This window comes from Bubalus bubalis, chromosome 7, assembly GCF_019923935.1.
Source record: "Bubalus bubalis isolate 160015118507 breed Murrah chromosome 7, NDDB_SH_1, whole genome shotgun sequence".
Classification (NCBI taxonomy): domain Eukaryota; kingdom Metazoa; phylum Chordata; class Mammalia; order Artiodactyla; family Bovidae; genus Bubalus; species Bubalus bubalis.
The window spans coordinates 61,053,862-61,079,577 of NC_059163.1; positions in this window are offsets into that span (position 1 = coordinate 61,053,862).

The following is a 25,716-nucleotide window of genomic DNA, read 5'->3' on the forward strand; positions in this document are numbered from 1 at the left end:
TCACCATTGAGGATAATGTTTGCTGTGGGTTTGTCATATATAGCTTTGATTATGTTGAGGTATGTTCCTTCTATTCCTGCTTTCCGGAGAGTTTTGATCATAAATGGATGTTGACTTTTGTCAAAGGCTTTCTCTGCATCTATTGAGATAATCATATGGTTTTTATTTTTCAATTTGTTAATGTGGTGTATTACATTGATTGATTTGCAGATATTGAAGAATCCTTGCATCCCTGGGATAAAGCCCACTTGGTCATGGTGTATGATCTTTTTAATGTGTTGTTGGATTCTGATTGCTAGAATTTTGTTAAGGATTTTTGCATCTATGTTCATCAGTGATATTGGCCTGTAGTTTTCTTTTTTTGTGGGATCTTTGTCAGGTTTTGGTATTAGGGTGATGGTGGCCTCATAGAATGAGTTTGGAAGTTTACCATCCTCTGCAATTTTCTGGAAGAGTTTGAGCAGGATAGGTGTTAGCTCTTCTCTAAATTTTTGGTAGAATTCAGCTGTGAAGCCGTCTGGACCTGGGCTTTTGTTTGCTGGAAGATTTTTTATTACAGTTTCAATTTCCGTGCTTGTGATGGGTCTGTTAAGATTGTCTATTTCTTCCTGATCGAGTTTTGGAAAGTTGTACTTTTCTAAGAATTTGTCCATTTCTTCCTCGTTGTCCATTTTATTGGCATATAGTTGTTGATAGTAGTCTCTTATGATCCTTTGTATTTCTGTGTTGTCTGTTGTGATCTCTCCATTTTCATTTCTAATTTTATTGATTTGATTTTTCTCCCTTTGTTTCTTGATGAGTCTGGCTAATGGTTTGTCAATTTTATTTATCCTTTCAAAGAACCAGATTTGGTTTTGTTGATTTTTGCTATGGTCTCTTTTGTTTCTTTTGCATTTATTTCTGCTCTAATTTTTAAGATTTCTTTCCTTCTACTAACCCTGGGGTTCTTCATTTCTTCCTTTTCTAGTTGCTTTAGGTGTAGAGTTAGGTGATTTATTTGACTTTTTTCTTGTTTCTTGAGGTGTGCCTGTATTGCTATGAACTTTCCCCTTAGGACTGCTTTTACCGTGTCCCACAGGTTTTGGGTTGTTGTGTTTTCATTTTCATTCGTTTCTATGCAAATTTTGATTTCTTTTTTGATTTCTTCTGTGATTTGTTGGTTATTCAGCAGCGTGTTGTTCAGCCTCCATATGTTGGATTTTTTAATAGTTTTTCTCCTGTAATTGAGATCTAATCTTACTGCATTGTGGTCAGAAAAGATGCTTGGAATGATTTCTATGTTTTTGAATTTACCAAGGCTAGCTTTATGGCCCAGGATGTGATCTATCCTGGAGAAGGTTCCATGTGCGCTTGAGAAGAAGGTGAAATTCATTGTTTTGGGATGAAATGTCCTATAGATATCAATTAGGTCTAACTGGTCTATTGTATCATTTAAAGTTTGTGTTTCCTTGTTGATTTTCTGTTTAGTTGATCTATCCATAGGTGTGAGTGGGGTATTAAAGTCTCCCACTATTATTGTGTTATTGTTAATTTCTTCTTTCATACTTGTTAGCATTTGTCTTACATACTGCGGTGCTCCCGTGTTGGGTGCATATATATTTATAATTGTTATATCTTCTTCTTGGATTGATCCTTTGATCATTATGTAGTGACCATCTTTGTCTCTTTTCACAGTCTTTGTTTTAAAGTCTATTTTATCTGATATGAGTATTGCTACTCCTGCTTTCTTTTGGTCCCTATTTGCATGGAAAATCTTTTTCCAGCCCTTCACTTTCAGTCTGTATGTGTCCCCTGTTTTGAGGTGGGTCTCTTGTAGACAACATATGCAGGGGTCTTGTTTTTGTATCCATTCAGCCAGTCTTTGTCTTTTGGTTGAGGCATTCAACCCATTTACGTTTAAGGTAATTACTGATAAGTATGACCCCGTTGCCATTTACTTTATTGTTTTGGGTTCGAATTTATACACAATTTTTGTGTTTCCTGTCTAGAGAATATCCTTTAGTATTTGTTGGAGAGCTGGTTTGGTGGTGCAGAATTCTCTCAGCTTTTGCTTGTCTGAAAAGCTTTTGATTTCTCCTTCATACTTGAATGAGATCCTTGCTGGGTACAATAATCTGGGCTGTAGGTTATTTTCTTTCATCATTTTAAGTATGTCTTGCCATTCCCTCCTGGCTTGAAGAGTTTCTGTTGAAAGATCAGCTGTTATCCTTATGGGAATTCCCTTGTGTGTTATTTGTTGTTTTTCCCTTGCTGCTTTTAATATTTGTTCTTTGTGTTTGATCTTTGTTAATTTGATTACTATGTGTCTTGGGGTGTTTTGCCTTGGGTTTATCCTGTTTGGGACTCTCTGGGTTTCTTGGACTTGGGTGATTATTTCCTTCCCCATTTTAGGGAAGTTTTCAACTATTATCTCCTCAAGTATTTTCTCATGGTCTTTCTTTCTGTCTTCTTCTTCTGGGACCCCTATGATTCGAATGTTGTAGTGTTTAATATTGTCCTGGAGGTCTCTGAGATTGTCCTCATTTCTTTTAATTCGTTTTTCTTTTATCCTCTCTGATTCATTTATTTCTACCATTCTATCTTCTAATTCACTAATCCTATCTTCTGCCTCTGTTATTCTACTATTTGTTGCCTCCAGAGTGTTTTTAATTTCACTTATTGCATTATTCATTATATATTGACTCTTTTTTATTTCTTCTAAGTCCTTGTTAAACCTTTCTTGCATCTTCTCAATCCTTGCCTCCAGGCTATTTATCTGTGATTCCATTTTAATTTCAAGATTTTGGATCAATTTCACTATCATTATTCGGAATTCTTTATCAGGTAGATTCCCTATCTCTTCCTCTTTGGTTTGGTTTGGTGGGCATTTATCCTGTTCCTTTATCTGCTGGGTATTCCTCTGTCTCTTCATCTTGTTTAAATTGCTGAGTTTGGGGTGTCCTTTCTGTATTCTGGCAGTTTGTGGAGTTCTCTTTATTGTGGCGTTTCCTCGCTGTGTGTGGGTTTGTACAGGTGGCTTGTCAAGGTTTCCTGGTTAGGGAAGCTTGTGTCGATGTTCTGGTGGATGGAGCTGTATTTCTTCTCTCTGGAGTGTAATGAAATGTGCAGTAATGAGTTATGAGATGTCTATGGTTTTGGGGTGACTTTGGGCAGCCTATATCTTGAAGCTCAGGGCTGTGTTCCTTTGTTGCTGGAGAATTTGCTTGTTATGTCTTTCCCTGGAACTTGTTGGCCCTTGTGTGGTGCTTGGTTTCAGTGTCGGTATGGAGGCGTTTGATGAGCTCCTGTCAATTAATGTTCCTTGGAGTCAGGAGTTCCCTGGAGTCAGGGTTTGGACTTAAGCCTCCTACTTCCAGTTATCGGTCTTAATTTTACAGTAGTTTCAAAACTTCTCCTTCTATACAGCACCACTGATAAAACATCTATGTTAAAGATGAAAAGTTTCTCTACTGTGAGGGTCACTCAGAGAGGTTCACAGCGTTACATGGAGAAGAGAAGAGGGAGGAGGGAGTTAGAGGTGACCCAAATGAGATGAGGTGGAATCAATAGTGGAGAGAGTGGGCTAGCCAGTAGTCACTTCCTTATGTGCACTCCACAACTGGACCGCTCAGAGATGTTCACGGAGTTATACAGGGAAGAGAAGAAGGAGGCAGGAGACAGAGGTGGCCAGAAGGATAAAAGGGGGAAATGAAAAGGAGGGAGACAGATCCAGCCAGTAATCAGTTCCTTAAGTGTTCTCCACCGTCTGGAACACACAGAAATTCACAGAGTTGGGTAGAGTAGAGAGGGGTTAGGGAGGAGATACAGGTGACCTGGTGGAGAAAATGGAGAGTCCAAAGGGAGAGAGAGCAGTCAAGCCAGTAATCTCGTACACTAGTGAAAAATGGGTCCTGAAGATTGGGTTCTTAAAGGTACAAAATTGGTAACAAATACATAAAAACAAAAATTAGAAATCTAGAGTAGAGTTTGGAATTTCAAAAATGCGATGTTAATGAAAAGAAGAAGGAAAAGAAAGAGAGAAAAAACGAACAAAGAAAAACAAACAAGGTCGTGAAAATTATAAAGAAACTACAGGTACAAAATTGATAACTAATACCAAAAAGCAAAAATTAAAAATCTAGAGTAGAGTTTGGAGTTTTAAAAATACAACGTTAAAAAAAAAAAAAAGAAGAAGAAGAAGAAAAATAAAGAGAGAAAACAAACAAACCAACAAAAACAATGTCACAAAAATTATAAAGAAAATACAGGTACAAAATTGATATCAAATACCAAAAAGCATAAATTAAAAATCTTGAGTAGAGTTTGGAATTGCAGATATACGATGTTATATAAAAGAAGAAGAGAAAGAAACAGAGGGGAAAAAAAAGTCACAGAAATAATGAAAAAAACTATAGGTACAAAATTGATAACATATATCAAAAGGCTAAAATTAAAAATCTAGAGTAGAGTTTGGAATTTCAAAAATACAATGTTAAAGAAAATAAGAAAAAGAAAAAAGAAAAAAAAAAAACACGGTCAAAAAATTATAAAATATATATATGAAGTTTGCTGAAGAAGAAAAAAAAATAGGGTCTCTCTTTTTTTTTTTTTTGCAAAGTAATAGTTATAAAAGTGAAAATTAAAGGACAATAGAGGACTTTAAAAAAATTTTTTTTAATTAAAAAAAGAAAAAAAAGAAAGAAAGATTGATCGTAAAAATAGTAAAAATATATCTAGGTCTTTCTCTGGTTTTGTTGTGAGTATTGTGGGTTCAGTTCATTTTTGGCAGTTCCTTAGTCCGACTTATATTTCTCAAGATCAATAGGCCCCTTCCTATGTAATCCGTAGTAACTACAGGGTTTTAATCTATGGCCTGTAGCTTCCAAGGCGTTTCCCTCTGTTATAGCTTCTTCTGTTTGCTGGTCTTCAGTGTCTGGTTCCCGCCCTGACACAAAGGGGATGGTTGAGGACACTATTTTTTTTTTTTTTTTTTAGGCTCACTTGTTCAGCCGCGCTGTGGGGAGGGAGGGAGGGATGCTGCAAACAGATAACACTGGCGTGCGCTCGCAGTGCTTCAGCCACACTGGGTCTGCCCCCGCTCGCGGCGCGTGTAGCCTCCCTGCCCACACTGCCTGGGCTCTAGGTTGTTCCGCCGGGAACAATCAGAGGCCGGCCCTGGGCTGAGCTCCCAGGTCCAAGCCGCTCAGGGTCAGGCACTCGGGTAGTCCTCAGAGGCGCAGACTCGGTTGGGCCTGCGTTTTGTGTTCTTCCCAGATCCGAGCAGCTCAGGTGATGAGGTGTTTGGCGGGCGCCAATGCTGCGACTTATCGCCTCCCCGCCACTCGGTTATCTGGGTGTAAAACCGGCACACCTTCTCAGGCAGATGTTGACCGTCCAGACCCCCAAGAAGTTTTAGTTAGCAAAGAAGCCTGCTTACAGTTTTATAGATAGTGTCTCTCTGGGGCTGCGATTGCCCCCTTCCGGCTCTGGCTGCCTGTCACCGGAGGGGGAAGGTCTGCAGCCGGCTATCTCTTCAGTCCTTTGTTCTGTGCGCGGGCCTGGCGGTGTCTTAGGTTAGGGCTGGCTTTTTGCGTGGTAGATATCCCACAGTCTGGTTTGCTAGCCCAAATTATTTCGCTCAGATAGCGCTCAGGACATTCGGCCCGATTCTTACTCTAAGGGACACAGCCCGCGCCGCACTTCCCTGCCCAGCCCCCGCTTGCTAATGCCGTGTGCAGGCGTCTGCGCTGCTTCTCCGCTGGGGGAGTTCCCGTAGGGCTCGCAATCCGCGATTTTTAATTGTTTATTTTTTTTCCCCCTCCCTTTTATGTTGCCCTCTGTGCTTCCAAAGCTCGGCACAGATTCGGCAGTGAGAGGGTTTCCTGGTGTTTGGAAACTTCTCTCTTTTTAAGACTCCCTTCCCGGGACGGAACTCTGTCCCTCCCTCTTTTGTCTCTTTTTTTGTCTTTTATATTTTTTCCTACCTCCTTTCGAAGAGTTGGGCTGCTTTTCTGGGTGCCTGATGTCCTCTGCCGGCATTCAGAAGTTGTTTTGTGGAATTTACTCGACGTTTAAATGCTCTTTTGATGAATTTGTGGGGGAGAAAGTGTTCTCCCCGTCCTACTCCTCCGCCATCTTGGCTCCTCCCTTATTTACATGATTTTTATATACTGTTTATACCTGTTTACATACTACTTATGTAGCAATGATCAAAAATTTGAAAATGTTATTTTGAACCTATCCTTTGATACATTGTTTTCATCAGAACTTATTTGCATTATGGTCTTTTCTGGGTCTTCCCTGGTGGCTCAGTGGTAAAGAATCCACCTGCAATGCAGGAGCTGCAGGAACCAAGGTTCGATCCCTGAGTCTCGAAGATCCCCTGGAGGAGGGCATGGCAACCCATTCCAGTACTCTTACTTGAAGAATCCCATGGACAGAGGAGTCTGGTGGGCTACAGTGCATAGGGTCACACAGAGTTGGACATGAAGCAATCCAGCGCGTGGTCTTTTCTTCTCTTTCAGAGATCATTCACTCTGAGGGAATCCAACTGCCATGTCTTGAAGAAACTCAAGAAACCTTGTGTAGAGGCTCATATGGCAAGAAGCAGAGACTCCTTGGTAATGGCCCTGTGTGTCCTCCAACTTGGAAATGGATCTTTCAGCTCCAGCCAAGTCTTCACTGCCTGCAGCCCAACTGACATCTTGACCATAACCTCATGAGTGACTCTAAGCCAGAATCACCCAACAAAGACGTACTCAAATTCCTGACCCACAGAAATGGTGAGATAATAAATGTTTGTTATTCCAGCCACTAATCTTAAAGTAATTTCTCATGAAGCAAAGAATAACTAATACACCCTGGTGGCTCAGACAGTAAAGAATCCACCTGCAATATGGGAGACCTGGGTTCGCTCCCTGGGTTGGGAAGATGCCCTGGAGAAGGAAATGGTAACCCACGCCAGTATTCTTGCCTGGAGAATTTGCATGAACAAAGGAGCCTGGAGGGCTATAGTCCATGAGGTCACAAAGAGTCAGATATGACTGAGCGACTAAGCACACACACAATAAAATACCAGATTAAAAAATTGTATCCAGAAGTTTTAATGATGAAAAGTGACTCTATTTTGCTTCTTGAGATATTTACTTTTTAGCTGTTGTTTTCTCTATAAAAATGAGCTTTGGAAACAAAGTTTTCAGATTGAAGAATCAGTGAATCCTCAAAGCATGCCACGCAGTTGACTGGCTAGTCTGTCCTCACTTAAGGTTCCCCTGCTAAGTCCCCTGAATTCCCACTCTCTTGTCACCAGCTCCCCACAACTCAACTCTATACTGTTGCTTCCAGTCTCCTTTGCCCGAATTCCTGATGAAAATATTGTCAAATACTGCTACAAATATGTTTTTATATCTTTGAGCAACTTAAAAGGAAACAAAAATGGGTCATATATGCTATATATGCAAATATATTTTTACTACCTAAAATGGAAGCACTATTATGAATCTGATGTGGTAGAATCAAAGACAGAAGAGTGGGGAGATTGGAAGAAGAGATGGAAATGATAAAGCTTCTCCATAATCTCCATCAGCCTCCATCATGCCACTTCAGTAAACATCCTTGTAAAAATTGTACATACTTCTTATATGAATAAAACCTTAGGGCTAATCCTTTAGACCCTATTCCCAGAGGGACTGAAGCCACTAAACCCCTCAGATGTATAATTTATAAAGATGCTATTGCTAACCCTTTATTAGTCTTATTATTTAATGGTATCCTCAAAAACAGCACCAGTGCTAGAATACCAAGTAATAATAGGATGATTAACCACTCATAGTAATTAATATTTTGACCAACTTAGTTGCTGTGTCAATGATAAATTTAATTCTTTTTTGATCAATTAAATTTTTTAATAATTATCCCCCAAGTTTGGCAGTAAAAGATGGTTTAAAATAGTTAATGTACAGTGATGACACGCTTTGAAAGAATTTAATGATTTGAAGCACTTTAGAAGTTTTGCTGTTGAATTATGAATTAATTGGTATCTAAGTTTGAGTTATGCATAATCAAATAAAAGATATTAATTATATAACCATGACATTATATGTAGCACTTAGTCAGCATCACTGAGTATTTCTTCAATTAGAATATAGAATCCAGAATATTGGGTCAGCTCAGTAAATGCTGAATTTAAAGAATAGCTATAGTTTCCATTGGCTGTTTACCAGAACTTTCTCTTGTGTACCTGAATAATTTTCAAAGGACTCAAGAATTCTTTTGCTTTGATGTTAATTAACTGCCTGCTGGATCTTCCCATTAATCAGTTTTCAAGCAATTAATTTGATTAGAAATGGAAAGTACTGACCAAATTAAAGGCAATTTCCAGAATTAAACTATGGTAATTATTTTCCTAGATTCTGTGTTAATAACTTGTCATAGATTGTTTGGCAGACATTGATTAGAGGCTACATCAACCATGCAAATTAATGCAGGGCTAAGGCCTCCCTGTTGGAAAAAATAAGGCTGGGCTTTAAAAGGAAGGAGATTAGGGATAAAGTCAGAGCCAAATACCTATTAGGGAGGCTAGATTGTCTCCCTTCCAAAGACACGTCATTACTAGGGACTGTCAAAATCCTTTCCAAGTCTCCACAAATTCAACTTAGAATACTCTTTTGGATCCCCTGAATTCAAACAAGTATAGTCACATTTCTAATTTAAGGCATAGGAGGATTTTTATGTCTTGGGAGATTTTTGTACTCTGCTATCAGTCCAGTTCAGTTCAATCACTCAGATGTGTCTGACTCTTTGTGACCCCATGAACTGCAGCACGCCAAGCCTCCCTGTCCATCACCAATTCCTGGAGTCCACCCGAACCCATGTCCACTGAGTTGGTGATGCCATCCAATCATCTCATCCTCTGTCGACCCCTTCTTCTCCTGCCCTCAATCTTTCCCAGCATCAGGGTCTTTTCAAATGAGTCAGCTCTTCGCATCAGGTGGCCAAAGTGCTATAAAATGACAATATTATATTAAATTATTTGAATTATTTTATAAAATATAAAATGTTAATTCATTTAAAAATTATAGGCACTTGTATAATTTATTAATTTTTTTCATTTTTTTTTTCCTAAGATAAGGCATTTGATGTATCTTCAGTTGCTTAAAAGTGGTTTGCACTTCACGGTTTTAATAATATATTTTCATGTATGAAATATTTCGAACATGATAAAATACAAAGAATAATGGATTTTTCTCTAATATTTTAACTTTCTCTAATATTTCTCTAATATTTTTACTTCTAATACATTTATTTTAAAATAACAAAATGAAACCTTACAGATATAGCTAAAAATCACCTACATTCTTTTTTTGTTTCTTCTATTTTGCTAGAGATTCAATACCTTGAAGTTGATGCATATTATTTCTGTGAAATATTTATCATCTTTCTTAATTGATATATAGAGCTGTTAGGTTTTTCACATATTTGACTTAATTTCTAAATTAAGCACTAGTTTTATGTATATTTAAAAGTCTGTTAGAGAACATAGATTTAAATGTATATGTGTGCATATATGTATGTGTTTGTATATATGTATATACAGAAAGGATTACATATATATGTATATGTGTATGTATAGATGTATGTATATATAGGTATATATGTATATTCTTATGACATATAATGGACCTTTAAAATGTTACCAGTATCGCAGTTTTAATTTATATTTTCAATAATGAATTTAATATTTTTCAAGTGTTTATTGAATATTTATTTTTATTCATCTGGGAACTCACTACTGTTCATGTCTCTGCCCATCTTTTCTATGGAGCTGTTTTTCTTATCTATATAGAAACGCTTTACATACTCTGAATGCTAGCTTTTCATTTATTCTATACAATGAAAATCCATTTTCAAGTCTGTGGCTTGTATTTTTAACTTTGATTGCTTTTTAATTAAAAATTTAATTTTAATATAGTCATATTTATAAATATTTTGTTTTAGTTTTCATTTTTCATGCCTTGTTGAATAACTTATTTCCTAATAAGTTATAAATGTTTGCTTTTCTCTTTAGATGTTAGGTCTTCCAATTTTCTGTAATTTACAAAGGTATGTGGTGTGAGGTTTGCATCCAGTTTGATCATTTTCCATATAGATGACCAGTTGTTCCAGCATCATTTATTGAACTGTGCATACTTTTCCCATTGATAAATAATACATCTCTGTCAACTACCCAGCTCCCACTGACCATTTTTAAGTTTTCTATTCTGTTCCACTGGTGTTTCTAAATATTTCCTGTAGCAATACCATGATAAATAAGTTATTATAGATTAATAGTTGAGAAGACATATATTCTTTCTTCTTCAAAAGTGACTGATACATTCCTACAAGTTAATGTAGCACTTTAAGACTGCATTTTCAAATTCTGTTAAAAACTGGGACTTTAACTCATTGCATTAAATATGTAGTTAGATGTCAAAGAGGAAAGGCCATTCTTACAATATTGAGTTTTCCTGTTCATTAATACCGTATTTCTTTTATCTAGGCATTCTTTTTTATTTATTTATTTATTTTTTTTACTTTACAATATTGTATTGGTTTTGCCATACATCAACATGCATCCGCCACAGCATTCTTTTATGTGCTGGAATATTTTCATTTCATCCATTTATATCTTTTGCTAGATTTATTCTTTAGATTGTTATAATTTTTGTTGCCATAATTAATTATACATTTTTAAATATTACATTTTGAAATTAGTTATTACTGGTGTGTAGAAATACTACTAACTTTTCATATTGATGTAGATTTAGCAACCTTGTTGAACTTTCTTATTATTTCTAACAATTCATTTTTAGAGATTCTTTGGTTTTCTGTACAAGCAGTCATCACATCTGCGAATAATACTTTGGTTTCTTACTTATATATACAAGGTATTAAAAAAAGAAAGGCATGAAATACACTTTGTTAATACAAGCAGAGTTTGAGAAGTTGAGAGGCTGGTGCCTGCTGAAATTTCAATGCTGGCAGCTACCAAATGCAAAAGTTTCCCACTAATTTCCATCTACCCTCCTATTATAAAGTCTCTTCCCTATCATCTTGTAAGTTAGGCATTTTTACTTCAAATATTTAACATAAGCTGTGGGCACACACACTGAATGTGATCATTGGAAGATGGAAGATAGGAGTAAGTGTCCCTCAGAAACCCCAGGGTCTGCTCCAGGCCAAATTGAGATCCACTTCTCTTCTGTGTTCTGAAACAGAGTAGGAACTCAGTCATTTTTTTGTGAATTGCCCAAATATCTTCCTCTGTTTATCTGTCAAGGCTTGAAATGTCACTGTTAGAAACTCATTTTTGTGGAATTTAAAGTTTGTTCAATTAACAATCTTTCCAGTAAACATCTTTAGGCTGTACTTTATTTTAATTTACTATGCCTACAGACAAAACTTACTCTTATCTGCTTCCTATTCTATTCTAGTACTGACATATATTATTTGACAAGTTATACCTAAGTTTCCTCATCTCTTCAGTTGGCATAATAAAAGGAATTATACTGTTGTGAAACTTTAAGTAAAGCATATAAAAATTTAAGATAGTACTTGGTGTATAATAAGTAATAAATGTTACTTTACATTAATAAGTCATCATTATCAGTGAATTCAAATGCATAGGGAGAAAATAATTTCTGATCCCACATTTGCCTTTTCATTTTTATGTAGGACAATATACTGTCAAGACAAGTAATTTTCCTATACAAATAAGAGTTAATACTGTATGAATAGAAGTAATATAATCAAGTAGACATATATATAAAGTATCAACTACTTTTAAAGATTATGTTTAAAATATTTATGTGAAGTAATATTCCTCATTAACTTGGATCAGAAATTTTCTGAAATGAGCAACTAGAAAATCTGAATACAATAAAAAATGTATTCGAGAGAATTAGAGTGGTGCCAAGATAGCCCAGTGTCAAAAAACTTAAAATTTTGTATATGTGCTGCTGAAGTGAGCACATGAACCTAAGATTTTGGAGAGAAGGAAAAAAGCATTGAGGGGAGTCGGACATTTTGAATTAATATGCTTTGCAAGCCATTTTGCCTATTTGAAGTCTCAAGAAAGAATAATAAGATGATCAAAAAGGGGCAGCTAAAGTCGAAGAGTCTGAGAAGAGTTTTCAGCATTCTTAAGGGCCTAAAAACACCAAAATTCAGGGTTTTTCAGGATTGAAAATGTAGCTAAGACTTAGAGCAGGAGAAATTCTTAGAGAGAAGGGATGTAAAGAGAAGAGAAGGAATGAAACCTTACATTTGAACTGCTTTTGCCATAGAGGCATTTTCTGATTCTTAAGTAAGAGTGAGGCAAAAGTCAGGAAGTCAAGCAGAGAGCAGAAACTACATAACCAAGAAGATGAACTAAGATTTAAAAATCTCATGTGGTTTGGAGAGATAAATTTTGTAGCTTAATATCCTCTAAGTAAAGCAGACACTTGTAAGCATCCTAAGCTTTCAACTGAGATGTTCATTAGCTAAGCTACATGATTAAGAACAAACCAAAAGTAAGCCTTCATAAAGATTAAAACCAAATTTGGGAATCATTTTAATTTGGGGTGGAAGTGATTTGCTCCTGCATTTAATGCTCTGCCAAATTAACAGTAAATCATCATTAACAGAAAATAATGTCATCCAGAGCCACACAATTTTTTTGCATGTAATGTACAGCAGACAATAAAATTGGACATGGGAAGAGATAGGAAAAAGAGAACAAAATAGGCATGGGGAGTAGACTCATAGGTGTAAATATACAAAGATTCATATAGAGATTAACACATATAAGAAAATAAATGCCTAGATGAAGAATTTCAAGTTAGAACAAAAAGGATATATGAAAATACCAAAGAACAGTTTTAGAACTTTAAAATATAGTCACTTAATACCTCAGTAGAAGTTTTGCAACTAGTGACTTACAAAACAAGTCACATAATAGACTGAAGCATGAAGTAAAAAAGGAAAGAAAAATCAGACTTGGAAATACAAGACAAATGGATATAAATATGTGTAACTGGAGCCCAAGAAAGAGCAATGGAGACAAAGTGATAGAGGCTGTAATTTAGAAGATGAGGAGAGCAAATTTGTTTTAATTAAGAAAAATCTCATGGAAAGAAATAAATTATGAGTATGGGCTTAACAGATACACAAGAATATATATAACATGGATAAATAATAAAGATTTACTGGAAAGCACAGGAAACTATATTCAATATCTTTTAATTTTACCTGTAATGGAAAGTAATCTGAAAAAATGTATATATATATATAACTGAATCACTTTGCTGTATACCTAACTATACACAACACAATATTGTAAATCAACTATGTTTCAATAAAGAAATAAGAAAAATCTCAGATAACAGATTTAAGGTGTATTATAAATTTCAATCAGGGTAAATATAAAGAAAACCATACCTAGGGGTACCATAATAAGCATTTTAAAATAATTCAATATATATTTGTTTTTGTCATTCAGTATCTTTTTTTAAAAAATGTACTTTGAAAGGTCTTCTATTCCTAGACCAGATAACTTATAGTTTGCTTACAATAGAAAATTTTGATTTTGTAATCATTATGCAATTAGTAGCCATGCAATTAAATCTACTCTTTATTGTCACTAATGACACTGAGTTCCAGAAAACATGTGTGACTTATCTAAAAGTACTTCACCATAAAATGTAATATTTTAAAAAATAATGGAAATTTAAAAATGTTGCAAATAATGTGGTATAAGAACATTTAAAAAGCAATCTTGAGAAAGAAGAATGGAACTGGAGGAATCAACCTGCCTGACTTCAGGCTCTACTACAAAGCCACAGTCATCAAGACAGTATGGTACTGGCACAAAGACAGAAAAATAGATCAATGGAACAAAATAGAAAGCCCAGAGATAAATCCACGCACCTATGGACACCTTATCTTTGACAAAGGAGGCAAGAATATACAATGGATTAAAGACAATCTCTTTAACAAGTGGTGCTGGGAAAACTGGTCAACCACTTGTAAAAGAATGAAACTAGAACACTTTCTAACACCATACACAAAAATAAACTTAAAATGGATTAAAGATCTAAACATAAGACCAGAAACTATAAAACTCCTAGAAGAGAACATAGGCAAAACACTCTCCGACATACATCACAGCAGGATCCTCTATGACCCACCTCCCAGAATATTGGAAATAAAAGCAAAAATAAACAAATGGGACCTAATTAAACTTAAAAGCTTCTGCATGACAAAGAAAACTATAAGCAAGGTGAAAAGACAGCCTTCAGAATGGGAGAAAATAATAGCAAATGAAGCAACTGACAAACAACTAGTCTCAAAAATATACAAGCAACTCCTACAGCTCAATTCCAGAAAAATAAATGACCTAATCAAAAAATGGGCCAAAGAACTGAATAGACATTTCTCCAAAGAAGACATACAGATGGCTAACAAACACATGAAAAGAGGCTCAACATCACTCATTATCAGAGAAATGCAAATCAAAACCACAATGAGTTACCATTTCACGCCAGTCAGAATGGCTGCAATCCAAAAGTCTACAAGCAATAAATGCTGGAGAGGGTGTGGAGAAAAGGGAACCCTCTTACACTGTTGGTGGGAATGCAAACTAGTACAGCCACTATGGAGAACAGTGTGGAGATTCCTTAAAAAAATGGAAATAGAACTACCATACGACCCAGCAATCCCACTGCTGGGCATACACACCAAGGAAACCAGAATTGAAAGAGACACGTGTACCCCAATGTTCATCGCAGCACTGTTTATAATAGCCAGGACATGGAAGCAACCTAGATGTCCATCAGCAGGTGAATGGATAAGAAAGCTGTGATACATACACACAATAGAGTATTACTCAGACATTGAAAAGAATACATTTGAATCAGTTCTAATGAGGTGGATGAAAGTGGAGCCTATTATACAGAGTGAAGTAAGCCAGAAAGAAAAACACCAATACAGTATACTAATACATATATATGGAATTTAGAAAGATGGTAACAGTAACCCTGTAAGCAAGACAGCAAAAGAGACACAGATGTATAGAGCAGTCTTTGGGACTCTGTGGGAGAGGGAGAGGGAGAGGGCGGGATGATTAGGGAGAATGGCATTGAAACATGTATGATATCATATAAGAAACGAATTGCCAGTCCAGGTTCGATGCAGGATACAGGATGCTTAGGGCTGGTGCACTGGGATGACCCAGAGGGATAGTACGGGGAGGGAGGTTGGAGTGGGGTTCAGGATGGGGAACACGTGTACACCCGTGGTGGATTCACGTTGATGTATGGCAAAACCAATACAATATTGTAAAGTAATTAGCCTCCAATTAAAATAAATAAATTTATATTGAAAAAATAAAATGTTAATATAAATTCTAATTGTCATAGAAATCCTGATTTATTTACCAAAATATAAAAAACTTTTAGTTTTTTATACTAAAAGCTGGACTCTGATTTTGGAATGTCTGTGTGTAATTGTTGGGAGACATTTCTCCATGAATGTTTTCGCACTTCTGCATGTATGGAGACTTCTGAGCAATCACTGACAAGGTTTACTCAAAGGTGATTGAATAGCAAAGTATCTTAAGACCTAGCAATAGTTTATTTCTTAGGAGGAATTTAGAAAATGTATCTCCCCAAAGGCAATCATTTATGTTCCAGGTTAAGATGCATCTCTCATCTCCAGAGAACATTTGTTTACATTCCAGAGTAAGTCTTTTTTTTTTTTTTTCCTGAAGGAGAATATGGATAATTATGCCAGAATTCTCTCTGTAAACTCTGAGTGTCATAATTTTGACCCCTGTGATGTAAATGCATTGCATATGCAGGTAGTATCTTAGTTCTTAGTCCTGTTGTTATGTGAGAACTTGGAGTATGGGGAACTGACTTAGTCTGTGAGTAATTATTATCTGAAACTGGGAGCCAGAAGCCCTGAGGCTCCCACCAGTACTAAAATATAAAATTTTGACAGGATAAGTTATTTGCTTGTAAGTATGGTAAAATCTTCACCATTTTTCTTGCTTCCTAGTATACAATTGACTAAACCAATATTGGTAAAAGCCAACTCTCAGACCACTTACTCCTCTGTCTCTGAAGCTGAAGAGGGCTGAGAAAACACATACTCGACTATTACCTGAAATTTGTAGTGCATTCACTTTCTATTCTTTTAGATGAGGTTTTATTCCTTCTCTTTTTTCTAATATCTAACATCTGCTCTACAAACCACCACCTCAGCTACTTTCATGGTCAGTTGATGAATGCATTTCCTTCTCATTTCATGGAAAAGAAAAAACAGTTAGAAAAGGACTTCCACAGTTCCCATGAACACATCTACCCCTTTACCTCTCTACCTTCTCTTTTGTTTTTATGGATCAGTTTTACTATCATCACACCTAAGACTAACCCCTACCCCACTTATATATTATTTTCTATCTCCTTTTTATATTTAAAGACATTGTTCTATAAATGTTCTCAACAAAGAGTTGAGTTGAATCAAAAAGTTTTCTTTATTGGATTATTCTCATAACAGCAGAGCATGTTGTTCAAGAGATGAGCCAAAGCCTGAAGAGATTTCCAGATCACCAAGTATGAGGAAAACTTAGAATGATAGAGCCTGATTAATAAACAGAGACAAAAGGATAAAGTATCCATCTCAGGAAACATCCACAAACATAACCGGTGGCCAGGGACCAAATGCCTCTTAGGATTTCCTAGCTTACACACATATTTTAAGAAATTTAGATGCAACTCTAAGACAGAAAAGGAGTTAAATAAAACTTTGAAAAAATTAACAACGCTATTAACTTGATTGCAATTGATCTGGTTATGAGAGGAATGGAAAATTTGATGGTTAGTTTTATCTGTCAACTTGACTGGGCTAAGGGATGCCCAGATAGCTGGTAAAGCATTATCATAGGTGTGTCCATGAGAGTGTGTCTAGAAAAGATAAACATTTGAAGAAGTGGATTAAGTAAAGAATATGCCTTCACTAGTGCTGGTGGGCATCATTCAATCCATTAAGGGCTTGAATAGAACAAGAAAGGTGTAAGAAGGGCACATTCGCTTTCTCTTGAGTTGGAATATCCATCTTCTTCTGCCCTAGGACTTTTGTGCTCCTGACTCTCAGGCCTTGGGTTTGGACTGGAACTATACAACTGGCTTCCCTGGGCCTCCAAGGAGCAGATGACAGATCATGGACCTTCTCAGCTTCCATAATCATTTCAGGCAGTCTCTCCTTCTATGTACCTATATAGATCCTACTGGTCCTCCTGTGTCTCTGGAGATCCCTGCCTAATACAAGACCAAATATCAAATAGTTACATGTAAATAAAATGTTTTTTAGTTTTGAGCAGAACATCTGAATATGTAATCTCAGATCCTATATACCCAAGAGTTATTTTAAAATTTTACCTCTTTTTTTTTTTTTATAGAATTTGAGAGTTTGACCAAAAATCTTATAAACTTAAAATTCTAATGTAAAAATAATTGATTAAATCAGTAACCAAAAAATAAGATACATCATTTAAATGTTCAAAGAGAAGCTTAACAACAACAAGTGAAAGTCATATGGCACATTAGTGTATATTCTAATCAGAAGTCGTAATAGGGCTCAGCAGGTGCTTGGGAAGCCAGAATTTCATTGTAAGTGCATCATACTGAATTTAGGATGCAAATCAAGTTGAATTTGTTGGTTCTCATTTTAACTGAAACTAAATGTGTATCCCAGTGGGAAAATTGCTAACAAAATTTCATATTCCAAACTCCTAAATGTCTTGCTTTTACTTAATTTTAATTACTTTTTAAAAACTTTAATTTTTTGCTGATGTAATCTTGAGTAGAATGCAAAGATGTTTACCTGTATGTCTCATGATGTTCAAAACGAATGATTATGTGTCTCCATTCCCTAGTGTCCAGGCCAACAAGAAACAAGCCTAATTGTATGCTTTTCTTTATCACTTGACTCATTTTCACAGCTTGATGTACCATCAATTTCAAGATTCTTCTAAATTTAGAAGATGAGTTTGACCATAACTTGGCATAGATGAGATTCTTTTCCTTTAGTTTCTAGAAACATGACTACTGAAGCAAATAAAGTGCTATCCTATTTGCTTCTAAAAAGAGAGAGGAAGTAAGTGGAAAGTACATTGACTGTTTTGCTTCCTCAAAAATATACTCTCTTGGGGTAATCATTGTGCCGTCTGCTAATGAGTTTGAGAGTATAATCTGACATTGATGTTCTTTACGCATCATTTAATTGTTTCATGTTTAATTGCATTACAACAAAGACAACATCTGTGGCAATGAAGATATAAAGGATATTGTGTAAACTCAGAAAAGTAGAATGGAGTCACAAAACAGATTTCCCCATGGAAAAAAAATTTCCATGAAGTAGACTAACCATTTTGATTATGTTGAAGACAGAGGAGACCATAAGAAAACAACAACCAACGAATTAGTTAAAAAAAAAAAAAAAAAAGAAAAAAAAGAGAGAGCTTTTGAGAACCAACAATAGATTGTGATTGTTGAAAACATAAATCACTTTTTTTTTTTGGTTTTAAAGTAGGTTTACGTTTTATCCCCTGTCTTCCATCATATGTTATATATACTATTAATGAAGTATCACAAAAGTTTCAGGTAATAAAATGCACTATAATAAGATTATCAATATATTGATATTCATTTTTGTTGGGTACAGTGATTTAATTTCTCCTTTATGAAATGAAGAATTCATTTTTAGCTGACCTAATTCTAAGGTTACTATGTGCATTTTCACTCTGTGGAAACACTTTTTTTTTTTAATGAACAGAAATGAAATATCTGGTATGTGGTAGAGAGATAGGGCTTCCCAGGTGGCGGTAGTGGTAAAGAACCTGCCTGCTAATGCAGGAGACTTAAGAGATGCAGGTTCATTCCTTGGGTCGGGAAGATTCCTGGAGAAGGGAATGGAAACCCACTCCAGCATTCTTGCCTGAAGAATCCCATGGACAGAGAAGCCTGGCAGGCTACAACCCATGGGGTTGGAAAGCATTGGACACAACTAAAGTGACTTAGCACACATGCACTAGAGAGATAATGTACATTTAATAAAAAGAAAAAAAAATTATCAATTGTCTTAGAGACTGGAATGGTGTGTGCAATGAATGCACTAGGCCAAAATACTGAATTTGAAAACAAGCATGAAATCCTGAAAGTAAATTTTTAATTTAATTTAGTATTTTTTAAAAAGATCAGATCAGATCAGTTGCTCAGTTGTGTCTGACTCTTTGCGACCCCATGAATCGCAGCACGCCAGGCCTCCCCACGCATCACCAACTCCCGGAGTTCACTCAGACTCGTGTCCACCGAGTCAGTGATGCCATCCAGCCATCTCATCTTCTATCATCCCCTTCTCCTCTTGCCCCCAATCCCTCCCAGCATCAGAGTCTTTTCCAATGAGTCAACTCTTTGCATGAGGTGGCCAAAGTACTGGAGTTTCAGCTTTAGCATCATTCCTTCCAAATAACACCCAGGACTGATCTCCTTCAGAATGGACTGGTTGGATCTCCTTGCAGTCCAAGGGACTCTCAAGAGTCTTCTCCAACACCACAGTTCAAAAGCATCAATTCTTTGGTGCTCAGCCTTCTTCACAGTCCAACTCTCACATCCATACATGACCACAGGAAAAACCATAGCCTTGACTAGATGAACCTTTGTTGGCAAAGTAATGTCTCTGCTTTTGAATATGCTGTCTAGGTTGGTCATAACTTTCCTTCCAAGGAGTAAGTGTCTTTTAATTTCATGGCTGCAGTCACCATCTGTAGTGATTTTGGAGCCCAGAAAAATAAAGTCTGACACTGTCTCCACTGTTTCCCCATCTATTTCCCATGAAGTGATGGGACCGGATGCCATGATCTTCGTTTTCTGAATGTTGAGCTTTAAGCCAACTTTTTCACTCTCCACTTTCACTTTCATCAAGAGGCTTTTGAGTTCCTCTTCACTTTCTGCCATAAGGGTGGTGTCATCTGCATATCTGAGGTTATTGATATTTCTCCCGGCAATCTTAATTCCAGCTTGTGCTTCTCCAGTCCAGCGTTTCTCATGATGTCTCTGCATATAAGTTAAATAAGCAGGGTGACAATATACAGCCTTGACATACTCCTTTTCCTATTTGTAACCAGTCTGTTGTTCCATGTCCAGTTCTAATTGTTGCTTCCTGACCTGCATACAAATTTCTCAAGAGGCAGGTCAGGTGGTCTGGTATTCCCATCTCTTTCAGAATTTTCCACAGTTTTTGTGATCCACACAGTCAGTAAGCAGCATTATAAAAATTATTCTTAAATGGCCACAAGGAAAAGATTCAAGGGTAAAAGGTGTGATTAAATCGATGTCTCTTAGACAAAGTTGCTATATATATGGGCCTGGAAATTATGGTCTCATATAAACACACTTTCAACAGTGGCTCCTCTAAGTTATTAGCATATTTTTATTATCTAAATTTATACAATACTGAGAAGCCAATTTATTTTGAAGTATTTCCTGTGGTGCATAGGAACACTAAATTTTTGATTTTAGGGAAAGTTAAAACAAGCAGTAAGTCTTACAATTTTGCCATCTCTTTGATTAAATAACTGACCAAGTAAGTAAAAAAATTACATTATTGGCCTGCCACCCTGATAGGTAAGCAAATACAGATTTCTGCCTGTATGAAGTTTATGAGTTAGAGCAGAAGACAGATATGAAACCAGATTTAACATCTGCTGAGCATACAGTGCTGTTGGATGTAGAAGTAACCTGTTCAAGGCATTTGTGAGAATTCTTTGAAAATGACATTTGAGACTTGAGTAATGGGAAGGAGTAATAACTAGGAAAGGAGAAATAGGGGGAGGAAACAGGGGCTCAGGCAAAAGGAAGAGCGAGGCAAAGATCTTAAGAAATGAAGAACATGAAACAAGTCGAGCATGGTTGCTGCATAGATGCAGGCAGAAAGTGGAAAGAAAGGAAATAAGAAGGTGGAAGTTCACCGCCTCTCGTTACAGTATACTATGTGGAAATCATGAAGCTTAAAACATTGCATGAGTTCCTCAGAATGATCCCAGAATGTGTCACATCAATAGATGTCTATCTGCAATCACATCCTCTTTCTCTGTGGCTTTCTTCTTCTGGAAAGCTACCTGGTCAATTTCCCCACCATAGTTTCAGCTAAGTTGTGCCATAGCTCTGGGTGATGAGATGTCTGGAAAGATGCCCCAGGGGAGGGCATCACTTCTAAATAAAAGCTAAAGGCTTATTAGGATAAATCATTTTTATCCCGTTTGTCTTTCCCTACTTCTGTTGTCTGGAAGGTAGATATGTGATCTGGAGATGCAGCAACCATATGATGACATAAGAATCAATCCTTGCATCTTAAGGATAGTGATGGGATAGATGGAACCTGAGATGAGGGAGTAGAGGATGAACCTTATTTTGCAGTTGATGTCACTGGCAGCCTCTAGTATCATGCACTAGGTAGACTGTGCAGCCACATGAAGATTCCTTGCCTTCAATCCCTTATAGATGCCATTGAGCCCCTTTATCAGAACTAAGCTGATATTCCCATATCCATTTAAGCCATCAAAGTTGAGTGTTCAGAGAACTCTTACCAATCACACTTCTAACTTTCAACAATGTTGAAAAAATGAAAAGTGAAAGTGAAGTTATTCAGTCGTGTCTGACTCTGTGACCCCATGAACTGTAGCCTACCAGGCTTCTCCATCCATGGGATTTTCCAGGTAAGAGCACCAGAGTGGTTTGCCATTTCCTTCTCCAGGGGATCTTCCCAACCCAGGGATTGAACCCAGATGTCCTGCATTGCAGGCAGATGCTTTACCCTCTGAACCAGTTATCTTTCACCTATTAGGGGTCAAATATCTATGTTGACAGCCTGTGTATTACTTTAGAAAAAATATTTTTGATAGTATACTCTTTCCATGTGAACATATAATTACTGTTGGAGTACTACTTTCTCCTCAGGCAGTGTTCTTATAAACAGTTTAATTCCTCAGAGAGTCTATCCCTATTGCTTTCAAGCAAAATTAGTTTATCATTTTCAGGGCTCCTAAGGAACCCTAGATATCGACCCTTTTACATTCTCTTATAGTTCTTCTATCTTCATCTTTCCTATCAGCTTTTGAATTGCACTTTTAAAATATTTATTTTCTCTCCCTATTGCCTGCAATATTAGCGTAGAATATTCACACTAGTAGTAATATTTGTTATTCTCTAAGCTACATTCTCTAGGCTTCCCTTGTGGCTCAGTCAGTAAAGAATCTTCGCTGCATTGCCTGAGACCTGAGTTCCATCCCTTGGTTGGGAAGATCCTCTGGAATAGGGGGCATGGCAAAGCACTCCAGTATTCTTGCCTGGAGAATCCCCATGAACAGAGGAGTCTGGCAGGCTGCAGTCCATGGTGTTGCAAAGAGTCGGACATGGCTGAGCAACTAAGCACACTCAAGCTACATTTAAATTTTATTTAATAAGCACTCATATACAGTCCGTGGGGTCGCAAGAGTTGGACACGACTTAGCGACTAAACCACCACCACCACCACCATATAGTGATTACCATATTCCAGACACTGTTTTAATATTTTACAGGCATCATATGATTTAATGAACTTACTACTCATAACTACCCATTGAGGTAGGCACTATTACCATCCTTGTTATATAGATGAGGAAACTGTAGCCTACAGGATTGATATAATCTCAAGGTCACAGATCTAGTAAGTTATGGAGCTTGGATTAAAACCCAGATAACAATGTTTTTGTTTGAAATAGAATCTCAGAATCAAATTTCAGATCAAAGGAACCTTAGAAATAATCTAGTCATCTTTGATGTACAAGGAAATGTTGTGTATGATATGCAGAAATATAGTGATATTAGGTAACTTATCTAGTGTTAACTGATGTAAGAGCTGAGACTCTGGTCCAGATCTCCAGATTTACAGCTTAATGCTGCTTAATTGGGCTCCTCAAATTGATTTTGTATCAAAATTACTTTGCAAACTGTTGTGATAATCCAGATTCTAGAGCCCACTCTCTAAAGATTCTGGTTTGAAATATAGACCTTTAAAAATAATCCCAAGATAATTTAGCTGTAAGACAGGTTTGGAAATTTTGAGTCTGCTGTACATGTGTATCTATCTATGTTTGGTCAAGAAAATAGGACCACCACAACTATTATGGGGAAAAGGTGTTTAATATAGGCATTAAGGTTTGGATGAATTAGGGAGAAGCTGGGGTAAAAAAGGTCTGAAAAAGACAGAGAATCAGAAAAATTCTCTGTAATTAATGTAATTAATGACTTTGGTGAGAAGCACTGGAGTGTGTGGAGCAGACAGAATTTACGGGGAAATCTGAGAAGCTGCATAACTATAACGAGAGCAGCTGAGGAGTACTGTAAAATCTCTACGTCTGGGTGCCACAGTCTTCCATGGATAGTGGCTTTTGTTTCACTGCTATTGTCCAAATCACACAAGTTCCTCTCCCTGGCAAACTCTAACCCAAAGTCATAGACAAAAGTTAGAAGATTCTGAGGGTCTAGTTGGCTGTTTAGAAGAGAGATGTGGTGCCCAGTGACCAACAGATTCCCTGCCTCCATGATCCTCAGCTCCTGTGTTCACATCCTTGTATGATCCCTTCACCTAAGAGTGGGCAGGATCTGCGACTTGTTTCTACAAAATGTGATAAAGGTAATGGGATGTATGTGATTATATTTGTGTGATTACATAAGCTTGTAGTACCTCTCTTGCTGGAGTCTCTACATCATTGTCTTTGAAGAAGCCAGTTACTATGAATTCCACAACTATAAGAAAATGAATGTTACTAACAACTACATGAGTGGGCAGGTGGCCTTTTCCCTAACTGAGATTGAGACGAGAGCCTACCCTAGCATTTTGATTGTAACTTCATGTGAGAACTTGAAGCAGTGAATCCAGCTAAATTGTGAGATAACAAATGTGTATTTTAAGAGTTGTAATTTATTACAGAAAATTAGATAACTAGTATGACATTTGGTCTGGTACAACAATACCTACTATTGGATGCTGATATTAATAAAACCTGAAGTGTGTGTCATTAGCTTTAGGTACAAGTGGTGAGTGGTTAGGGATTTTCACTGGACATGGAAAAAAGGGGAGCTGTTTTAGTTAGTGGCAACATTTTTGGTAAAACTCTACCACCCTCTGACTTAGAAGAACGTATATAGAGTGAATCATCTCATAACTTTATTTTAACTGTTGCAGAGACAAAATGATGAAAATGGGAGCTGGTTGCAACCAACTGTATTTGACAAGGCAATTAAGAAAGAAATAAGCTTGGGAGAAACAAAGTGTTTGTAAGCAGAATTTGGAACTAATATAAGTAATTCAGAAATTGCAGTATTGTATATGGCACCACTTCTCAACAAATCCAGAGTGGTGCCATTATGGCATAGCTTCAGTTTAAAGATCAAATCCAAGCTGTAACTGATGCAGCCTTTGTTAGGACCTGGGAAGAGTTTAAGAGGATATTTAGTAGATTCTTTCAACTGTCAAAAAGGCTTCCAGAAAACCTTAGGATATAGTCCTGCAAAAGCCCTATGGATCCAGTGTACCCATAATTGAATCTACAGAAAGAGACATGTCAATAAAACAAATGTCGAGTGGAATTGGGCACGTATAGTTGAGTAGAATCAAATATGTGGAGACGTGTTTGAGACACAAGTGGGACAGCTATATTGCCATCCTAAACACAAAGAATTAGAGATGTATTTGACATGCAAAAGAACCTATTGTTCCCACAGAAAAGCATATGTCCCCCTAGTGCTTTTCAGAAGTAGATGCCCAAAATAGTGAAAAAGGAAGGATCTTGCAGAGAGCAGAGCTGAGAACTACGGGTAACAACGTGACGCTATTCCAGGCAGAATAACTGGAGCCTGGAGAAGGCAATGGCACCCCACTCCAGTACTCTTGTCTGGAAAATCCCATGGACGGAGGAGCCTGGTAGGTTGCAGTCCATAGGGTCACGAAGAGTCGAACATGACTGAGCAAATTCACTTTCACTTTTCACTTTCATGCACTGGAGAAGGAAATGGCAATTCACTCCAGTGGTCTTGCCTGGAGAATCCCAGGGATGGGGAAGTCTGGTGGGCTGCCGTCTGTGGGGTCGCACAGAGTCAGACACGACTGAAGTGACTTAGCAGCAGCAGCAGCAGCAATGAAAGAACACGACCCTCCTCAGAGTAAAACAAACTTGCAGCGTTTTCCAGCATTATTTAAGAAGTTTTGGAGTGTGGTGATTGCCATGTTCTAGGAAGTCTCTTGTTTTTTGAATGGAAATGTTATCATCTATATCTTTCACAATGGATGTTGGGCATATAGCTTGCTTCTTTAGTTCCTATGTCTCTGGATCAAGAAGAACTGAATTTGGGTTCAGCTGGAAACCATACCCCCTCCCGCACCCAGAAGATGTATAGATATATCTATCATATATATAGGAGATTACCTGGTGGCTCAGATGTTAAAGCCTCTGCAATGTGGCAGACCCGGCTTCAATCCCTGGGTTGGGAAGATCCCCTGGAGAAGGAAATGGCAACCCACTCCAGTACTCATGCCTGGAAAATTTCATGGATGGAGAAGCCTGGTGGGCTACAGTCCATGGGGTTACAAAGAGTTGGACACAACTGAGTGACT